The sequence below is a fragment of the Drosophila sulfurigaster genome, chromosome X (assembly GCF_023558435.1).
Source record: "Drosophila sulfurigaster albostrigata strain 15112-1811.04 chromosome X, ASM2355843v2, whole genome shotgun sequence".
Lineage (NCBI taxonomy): Eukaryota > Metazoa > Arthropoda > Insecta > Diptera > Drosophilidae > Drosophila > Drosophila sulfurigaster.
In genome coordinates, this window is record NC_084885.1 from 18043224 (window position 1) to 18054360 (window position 11137).

Below are 11137 nucleotides of genomic sequence, written 5' to 3' on the forward strand. Positions count from 1 at the left end.
ATCAAAGTGTATATGTATGTGTAACACGTGTGTGTGTGTGTGTGTGTGTATGTACTTATGTATGATGGAGGTGTGGCGTTGAGCTTGCCATATGATTGTGTAATTGATTTTATCAATAGAAAAGCCAAACCAAAGACAAGCAGAACGAGAACGAGGGAGGTTGAAAGTTTTAGAGACAGTTGTGGAGATTGGTTAAATTGCTGAGACGAAAAGAACGAGAACATTGAGACACGCACTTTCGCATTGTGATTTTTATACCCTCTGCCCTTTAACAATAGTGGGTCAATAAAGGGTGTAATAACCTTAGCAGAAGTTGATGGAATATTGCGTGAAAAAGTATCTTCGACTTTGAATCGAATTCCTCCGTAGCCAGTACTCAATTTTCTCTACCAATAAATGTAGTTTTCAATACTAGATATAATATAATAAATAAAGTTGAATAAAATCTCCGACTTTATGTTTTTCATAATTTTGTAAGCCTGTATTATTATTAATTTATTTATTATTTCATTTATTTTATGTTATTTATCTTACTTAAATGAAAAACTTCTCTCAAAAAATAACAAAAGGAATCGCAGATAGATTGTGAACATATGAAAAATGCAATTCTGAAGCAAATTCGATACACCCAAAAGTAACAGAGTATTTGATAGTTTGCTCCCACTTGATGGAAGAGTTCTTACTGCTGCTCTTCGCTTTACTTTCTTCGCTGTTTTCGCTTTTTTTTTTTTTTTGTTGTCTATTTATAGGGCTTTGCGATGGCGCCATTAAAAACCATCAAGCAAGTTGACCATTGCGATAGGGGCAGCAGTTTTTGTTGTTGTCCTTTTTTGTTGTTGCTTTTGTCAATTCCGTTTTTCTATTCTTCGCCCAAACTTTTTTTTTTACGTTCGCCAAATGCTATTTTTGCTTTGCTTCTGTTTCCACTTTCCGCGTAATTTGTTCTAATACGATTTGGCCACTCACTAAAAAAAAAACTAGTCTTGATAACAACGCTTGGCTTTAAGATACTCTCTATTTCAGTTGAAGACATTTTAAAAATCCAGATGTATTTAATAACGTATAATTTAATTCATTAGCGATATGCTTTTAGTTTTGAATTATGTTTTAATAAGCATTAACAGATTAAACTTGATTTATTTTTCATTTCTCAACAAAAATGTAATAGATTTTTAAAAGTACCACTCCCAGCTTGACATTTAGTGGATATTTTTATGACACGCACAATATCGCAAAAATGGATTGTATGACAAATTTTCAGGGAAGTAAAATTTGAGGTGAGTTCAGCAATTAAATTTATTTTGGATTTGTTGAGGTAAGCAGAAACTTAATTGCACTGATTGGAAGAAACGTTTTTTGGAAACTAACCCTCTTATATTTTTACATTTAAATGATGAAAATCAAGTTGTTTTTTTTAATACTTTTACTTTAAAAACAAACAAAACTTTGCTTTCATTATTTAAAAACAAAAAAAATTTGTTGAACTTGTTGGTGTATAAAATTTCAAAGGATTATCATAAAATTCTTTTAGTTTTTGCCTTGTAAATAAATACAAATTTTAAGGATTATTATAAAATTCTTTCAGTTTTAAAATTGTTAATGAAATTCGCCTTAATATCGTAGTCAGTTTCTCTTTGGGCAATAATTAATTACATATCAAATAGTTGTAATAAATATACATATGTGAGTGTGTGTGCACAAAGGCTTTAACAGCATTTTGTGCCCAAATGTTAATCTCCACAGCGCGTAGGGTATAAGAAAAGAGCTCCCCCAGAAAAAAGAAGAAAAAAAAGAATGTTGGCGAAAATTGAAAGTAAAGCAATGCGAAGCACAGCGAAGCAATCTTTTGGCTTCCATTGGCCTGGGCATCGACATCGCCATCGCCATCAACATCGGCATCTACATCGATTTTTGCATTGAAAGTGGATTGCTGTATATACGTAGGATAGGATAGAATAGGATAGGAAAAAAAATCATCCACATTGAAAATGTGCCGCACATCTATTTCCATATAAATTGGCTGTCGTGGCACGCTGAGAGAGAGCATCCAAAGACGCTTTTTTTCGTTTTCGCTATTTTTTTTTTTTGTATTTTTGGGGCGTTCAGCGCCGACCAACTTTGCCAATAATAAAGCACCATTAGTTCTGCATCATAAAATGAAACCGGGAATGAAAGTAAGTATCTATCGAACAGTAAGAGCATGCTTAGACTTAGACCTAAAACTGTAGCTTGCGATTTGCTTGTGGCGCCACGACACGAGGTGCCTCGCAATGTGTACAAGAGTGAGAACAAATCATAAGGATTAGACAGGTCTGCTGGGGTGTTTGTGTCTTCAAAACTTCCTTCTAGTTGAAGTTAACAAAGTTGGGCACAATATTTCACATTTGTATGTTAGAAGCAGCATTTCATTCTTTATTTTCATTTAAAGATGAAAAGGTTTTCATTTTAGCATATATTATTGCAATTAATGGATTACACATTTATTTATTTTTTAAGTTTATTTCGTTTTATGCTGTTTAATACACATTCACTACTACACTACTCGAGCCAAAGAGATTCATATGTGTTATGGCTTAATGCAGACGGATTTATTACTTTACCATTCACCCTTTCAATAGGCATAAAATAAAGAAAACCAAAGAAATAATATTTGGCAAGCATCAACATGCGAAAAGTATCCGACGCCATAAAATAGACAAAAGACACTCGTATATATTTGCTTACACACTAATATGCATATTCTGTTGGCTTAGATGGGGTCGATTGAAGGTCATGTTAATGTCCAGATATTTGTATGAAGCTCATTAGAATTGCTTGTGATGAAGTTTCAACTGCAAATTGAAATCTTTTATATTTTTCGATGCAACTTACAAACTCATTGACTTTCGAAACTGTAAGATACATGCTATAAAATCCAGATGCTAGGGTATTATTCTTAAAATGTAGTAAATTAATATACCGAAAGAATATTTGTATATTGCGAAGATCTTGCCGTCAAAATATCTCAGTCACAATCTTATTGTTAATATTTTTAATATTTTATTTTCCGTTTATTGCTCATTTTTGTTTAAATTTAGTCTTTTGTACAGTACTTTTATAGAGTATACCAAATTAAAATACCAAAAAAATAATTACATATATCTAAAAATGCAACTAACAATTTTATTGTTTAAAGTCCTTTAATTTTGTTGTAGTTTAGTCAACTGTTCTTCTGTAAAGTATTTACTTCATACTATTTATTTTCATAGTATTCTTAATACAATCTCTTAAAATCGTTTCTGAAAGTGTTAGACAATTCTATTGAGAATTTAAATTCAAGACTACACTTGAAGCAAATCAAACTTACAAATTTGAAAATACAAATTCATTTCATTATTTGTAGTACTTTATAAAATTGACGATGCCAGAGATTATGAAATTGACATGCATGTTCGGTTGCGTATACGTTATTTAAGCCATGCAGCAGTCTACATACATGCTTATTACAAAAGCGTTTACTATATCTCCTTCTGCGTCCCCCATAGACATAGACGTGCAAATGGCAAATGGCATTGGCACCGCCCATGTAACTGTTTTAATGCACGCATACTTCACCAGAGATGGAACATGTCCTTTTATGGCTTGTGATAGCAATGCGAATCATGATGTGTGCTTGTCTGTGTGTGTGGCTTGTGGTTGCAGTGACATCATCTTTATGGCTTTGTGACACAATGACTTAACATGTTTTTAAATAAAATTGAAGGGTTTCGGCATGCAGAAGTCTGACAGCATGCTTTTTAGCATTGCTACGATCGAGCGTGAAACGTAGCGAAAGTATTCGCTACTTCACGCTATTCAGAGGAAATATGATAACTGAAAGTTTAATATGTAATAAGTAAAATTCCAAGAATTGATTGTTCCATTTAATGAAGTTATATCAGAAATGGGAAATAAATAAAGCCATAAATCAAATAATCTTTATTTTTCATGTCCATATATTGGTCTGCAAGAGCCGTTCGAATATTGTGAAGACGATGAAATATTACGTATACGTAATTTACTTACATTTATTTGAAGCTAGCGACTTCTGCGCATACAAATAGTGAATCAGTATATTGCTAACAAATTTAAAATATATTAAGCTCATTTACAGATGCCATATTGTAATATTACGTATACGTAATTTTGCTAAATAATTTTTTAAAACTATTTTGATTAGCATAAAAAATTAGGTGTAAATCATTTCATATATATTTTTTTAAGTCATTTTCTATAGTAACCTATATTTTAAAGTAATATTATTTATGTTCTATTTATGTTATTTCATAAAATACTCATAGAAATTTAGACCTACGAGTATTGGAAATAGATTTTTTTTGCATATTATTTTGAATTAAAATAATAATAATAAAGTAAAGATTTTATTTTGATTTTAAGGAATTTCATTAAATTATTTTGAATTGAAGTAATAAAATGGAAAATTTACTTGATTTCTGTATTTTATTATATTGAGAATTAAAGGATTTTCTGCGGCATAACAATTTCGCTGTGGCAGTCTTCGTCGCTCGATAACAGTTAACATATTCAAAATTAGCTTTTATAATGCGTTAAATCGCGATGAAACACGTTTGTAATACGATAAAAAAACCACAGGTGGTGTTTATATGCTGCACTTTAGCTGTTGAAGTCAATGGCGTTGTGCGTTAAGCGTTGAAAAAGAGTGTTTGTTTTATACATGTAAATGAAATGTGATATATTTTTAAAAACGAATTGTAGTTTGTATGCCGAAAGAAAATAAAAATGTACCGATGAGCAGATTTAGTATATTTTTATGCTATTACATGCGAAATATACTATAGAGTACAAAATATATCAATTTCAGTATAAACAAAACCGGGAGATATTATTTTAGAATATATCAATATATCATATAAGATATACCGAATGAATATAAAAATATACAGAAGGGTACATTTGGTATTTGGTTATACTATAGATTGTAAAATATACCATTTTCAGTAAAGACAAAACCGGGTGATATTATTCTTAGAATATATCAAATTGATATATCGAAAGAATAAAAAATTTACCGAAGGGTATATTTTGTATATCGATGAAATGTGTTCGATGCACATGTAAATTAATTGTAGGATCTAAAATAAATGTGAAATATAAAGCATTTCGAACTGCATCAGAGTCTGTTTATTGAGGCACAAAATATGGCAAAATCACTTAAAATATAGGTATAAGGGTATAAAGCATGTGAAAGTAAGCATCTTTTGATTCTTTTTTATGGTAAGTGCGTGCGTGTTTTTGTTTAGCGCATAAAAATATTGGTAGTATGTATGTTTGTGTGTGTGTGTGTGTGTGTGCAACATACATACATATTTATGTAAGCTCTGCCCGTTCTTCCATATGAATTTATTGCGGTATTAATGCCATACATAAAATAAATACTCATTTTCGTGCACAAGTCTCGAGTCAGAGATTCTCTATTTCCCTCTCTTTCTCTCTCTCTTTCTGTCTCTGCTTCTATTCGTACATAGTAAATGTACATACGTCCACACAAACAAACAACATTGAAGCAAAGTAATAAGCGTACAACTTTGCAATATCTTCAGTGTTCCTTTATTTGCAAACAAACCTCGCCACAACGAAATACAAATAAAATGCAAAAACGCTGCTTGCCTTGTGTGTGTGTGTGTATGTGTGTGTTGGAGGGCAGCGCAGCGCAGCGCAAGGAGACAACATAACGGCAAATTATAATCGTTTTGCCTATTCCCTTTTGCACACTATGCAGCATAGCGGTCGCTCTTCTTTTTTTCGGCTCGTCGTCTACTTACATATGTATGTGTGTTTACACATCACGGCCTTGACTCGCACACAAGGTTTAGGTGTGCATCAGACTGATTTAAAAAAGAAAACAAAAAAAGATCCAAATTTATGTAAAACCACCAGAGTCGTCAAGATACGACTACGGCATACCCTGTGAAGAAAAAGATTTAATGATTACAAATTTGTCAGCTACATCGAAAAACAAACATGAATTCTATTTTGAATATGCTTGTGAAAATATTAATGTCGTGCAATTATTTAAAAGTGCATGAGCAACAGCTACAATAAAGAAACTGGAGTCGGGTATGCTCGACTATGAGATACTCGCTACCCATTTTCAGTGAAAGCAAAACAGTGCGGTATTATTCTTAGAAAATATCAAATTGGATTACCGAAAGAAACCAACAATACAATTCTATTACATTTGAAATATACTAAAGAATAAAATATACCATATGACATTAATATACCTAAAAAAAAAAATAAATTATACCAAAGACTATAGTCAATATATTGGCAAACATTGAAAATATACCATTGAGTGGAAGATATACCACATACGGTATAATTATTAAAATATACCAAATTAATATACCTAATACAGATTATAATAAGCCAAAGGCTATAATTAATATATTGATATATTTTTACTATAAATTATTAAAAATATAAGATTTCTTCAAGCCATTTTTTCAAGTCAATAATTATAGCCATTTAATAGACCCAATAATTTATTATTGTGTCGTTAATTTTATAAGAAATCACATAGCTACAATCCTTGATATAGTTATAGGATATTACAGCATATTATAGTATATTAATGTGTATTATAGTATGTTATGTCATAGTGTATAGTATATTAAATTTGTGAAATTTATGAATTTCAAAAATTGACTTCCTATGCCATATAATCGAATCTGCATTATTACCTGATTATACCCTTTGGCAGGCCATGAGCAAACATGAATATTACACGCGGGGAATGCGCCAGTATTTGGCTGGCTAAAAGATAATCACATCTGAATGTGGTTTCCGTGGTTGTGGCTTTCGAATGGGTTTCTGTTTTCGTCAGTTCCTTTCAGTTCAGTGGATCTCACTCGCTTCTGTGTGTAAATTCACCGCAAGGTCTGCGGGTTGCCGCAGTTGGGGAACTCATTTGGTCTTTGATCCTCCATTTGTAGCTGTTTAAATATGCGAATAGGAACTATGAAGATTGATCCACAATCATGCTTAATAATACTAAAAATAAAATACAAAATTATACTGTATTTAGCATTTATGTTGCCCCACACAATACACTAACAAACTATTGATTAATAAGTTGAAGCTTGTTGCGTCGGCAGCATTAAATCAAATACTATATCGCAATTAATTATGTTGTTAAGTATTTAAGTAAGCTTTGGTATTTCTCAGCGTGAGGCGAGAAAGGGAAACGCCTCGCAGCACAACAACAACATAAAAAAAAAACAAAAGTGTGGGAGAGATAGACGCAATAAAATTGCGTTAAAATTATGTAAATAATAAAAGTGCCGAAGGATTTTCGTCGTTCGACTTTCACAGTTGAGGATCTGCTAACGAGTCGACGTCGTTGTCGTTGTCGTTGTCGTCCACGTTCACGTTCACGTCGTCGTCTTGGTCTTCGTCTTCGTCGCCGTTGTGGCTGCCACAAAACAAAAGCCAAATTGCAAATCCTCCAAAAACAACAATTCACTGATGATAATCTTAGGCAGGCAATGAGCTCCAGTCACGCACCCGACACAACTCCCCGGGCCCAAAAAAACCAAAAAAGAAAGAAGAAAACTCCAGTCGTTGGCCTCCTTCCCATTTTCCCATTTCCTTCACCACCAACGACAACGACATTCTACACCTCCCTGCCTCCCATTATGCTCTGTTTTATGTTAACGAATTTATTTATTATTATTTAGTTTTTTTTTTTGGTTCTTTTTTTTTTTTTGGTTGGTTTGTTGGTCCTCGTCGCCGTCGTGTTACGTTTTTATGGCGCTCCTGCCACTTGCCAACGTTCCGCCTCTCCTGCCACCTTCTGCGTATTTCTAGAATGCTGAAAATTAATTTTGTGTGTAGCATCCGAGAGAAAAAAAATAACACAAAACCAAAAAGAAACACAACAGCAAAAAAAAATGTAAGCCGTAAAAGGCAACATGCGTTAAATAATGCGTATACGCCTTATCGGCCATTACACACATACAAACATACTTACACACGGATGTGCTTATGTGTGTATTAGTATGTGTGTGGGTGTATTTGCTGTTAAGGTGCGCGGGGTTAACGGGGTGAAGGGCTGCAACACTTGCGGCGTCTGCACACAATTTCGACGCAAATAATTCTCAAATAATTTCGAATTGATTTTTGATTGCCAACGTCCGCCCATCAACGGATTATTTTTGAGCAACTTTCGATTGGAATTCCAGTTCTAACTCGTTTCTACCTTTTCACAAAAGGAGCAACAGCAGCAGCAACAGCAGCAGCAGCAGGAACAACATTAACCAAAACGTCTCCCTTTGGACGCCGCGGAGAAAGCTAATTACGCCAACTGTGTCAGCAGGCAGCGGGCACATTAGCTAATTATTAAAAATGCTCGCAGACATTAAAAAGCACTTTCGCCTCTGGAACTCGAAATGATAATCGCAAAATGCTGCACGCCGAAGCAGCCTGTCTTTCTTTCTTTCGTTACATCCCCCGTCTGTCTCATCGCATCTCATTGTAAAAACACTCCATTTCCCCCCTCTATAATTTCCCATGTTGATTTCCACTTCTCACTTAAGACTTCTCAGCTCTCTTTCTCTTGTTGTTAATTTCGCGCATGTTTTGTTGTCTGAGGTGCTTTTTGTGGCTTATTACATTCGCTGCATTTACAATTGAGCAGTAGGAAATCGTTCTATAGAAATTTATTCTTATCACACAAGCGAATAAATTGTTCAAGAGATGAAATCAACAGCAGTAAAAAACTTACATGATAGAACTGCCTAATTTTGAATTCTTTCTATAATTGTAATACAAGTTTTTATTTTACTTATTATTCAAAATAAATACGAAAAAAGTTTTCCATATCTATTATAGAAATTTTTTAGTTCCTTTTACTATTTAAAAGCCAAAAGAAAAGTTTATTTTAATGAAAGTTTTCCACATTTTTTTATGAAAGTACTTTATTATAAAAGAAGTGCAAAAAATTAATATTTTCTATTTATTTCAATAGAGTTTTTTCATTATTCGATATACAAGATATATTCATATTTGTTTTTGTTTGTAGTTAAATAAAATAAAAATACTACAAAAGTCAACCTTTAATGTTATTTTAAAGTTTAACATTTTTAAAATAACCTCTTGTTTTTTTTTTTTAATTTTTATTATGCATTAGAATTAAATATAAAATATATTTTTAGTAAATTTTTTTAATGATAGTTTGGTTTGGATTAATGATATACTAGTTACGTGTAATTTTTAATGATTCTTTAATAAAATAAAGTATAAAGTAAATAAAGAACAGGAAGCAGGAGACATTTTCAATAGCAATAAAACATATATGTTATTTATATATTATTCCTGTTTAGGATACAGATGATTTAGTCATGTTTGTCTGTCATTAATTCGCGATTTGAAGTGTTTAGCGCTCATGGCCGACCGATTGCATATTTATGAGCTTTAAACAGCATTAATTCGCATACCCTGTAGTCATAAATCGAACTTCAAGTGTATATTGAATTTAAATTGCATAGAAATTGTTGAAGAATTAAACAAGCCAACACTCTATTTCTATGAATGAAATTAAATTTGACTATTAAACTTGAGGATATGTTTTAGGTCGATCAATTTGTGAATGAGAACACGCTTTAATTATTTACGCACCTAATCATCGCAGTTCGTTGCTTTGTTTGCTTGCCATTTAGATTGACAGCTATGGAATGCTGAAACTGAACTGAAAAATGTTTATTTTGATAACATGATATATAGGATAAGCAGTAAAAAAAACTTTGTTTGCTATATAAATGATGTGAACTTTCGACTATTTTTGGCCAAGAGCATAAACATTTCCATCATTTCAGAATTGTTCTTTGCTTTGTGCGTTCGAAAGTCGAGTCCACAGTTAAGAAAATATGGTGAAATACAAAACAAATACTTTTAGTATAGTATTTATTTCTCGAACATTTAATTTTGTTACCCAATTACTTGTTAATTGTTCTTAAATTCAAATCTGATAAATCGCAATTAATTTCTTGAGTAAACTTATACTATATGTAAAATACGATGCTACTTAGTTAGTCACTTTCTGTGTGGTTTTTGTTTAACAATAGCAAAAATATTTAATTTGTTTCTTTCTGAGATATTTCTTCATTATTTAGTGGAAGTACAAAAATTAAGATTGATTCATATTTTGAAGATGTTAATAATTTATTGAAATATGTATATTCAGGTAAAAAATATATATTTTGTATTTTATTAGGATTTTGTATATAGTGGAAATATTCAAATTAAACTTACGCCATTTTTCCCTAAGTCTTTTTGAAGCTGAGAGTATTGTATTTAGTTGCTGAATATGTGTAATGTTTTAAATTATTTTTATTATGTGTTTTGTTTTGGTACTAAAAGAAGAAGTATGTACATACATATAGTGCGCATTTAAATTCATGTGAAAATCTTTTCATTTTCGCGTTGACACGTTTCACAAACTTCAATACATAAAAAACTAAATTTACCAAAAACTATTTATATATGTTATGTATATTTAAAACTGCTTTAATTGACTATGGTTTAACAAAAATTGTCTTTCAAATAACTTAACGCTTTTCATAGGCTCTTGTAGTTTATAATTTTAAGTTTTAAAAGTTTGCATCTAGCTAAAGGCTTGTACAGACAGCACTTTTCAATAAAGTTAGTGATATTAATAAGTTATAAGATATTTCTTACTATTAAAAATAAATAAAACAAAAGCTTGAAACAAATTCAAAAATTTTGTTGAAAATGCTTGCAATATACATATATATATTTTTTTAATATTATATAATCAATTCGCTCTACTGAAAATAAAAACGATTAAATAATGATATGTTATAATAATAATTACTAATTAATATTTTATTTTGACTGTTATTACATTTATATTTCGTATTTTATTATGATGTACTTTGTTGTGGCTACTCAAAATGTATTACATGTTTGATCTTTTATAAATTTTTGTATTTATTACTATTTATATTTATTTTTTTAATTCTTATTTATTTATATTTTTATTTCTTATAATATTATTATATTGTTGCGGCTGTGTGAGATCAATAAAACAGTAAAAAAATGTATTACCTACTTAAAT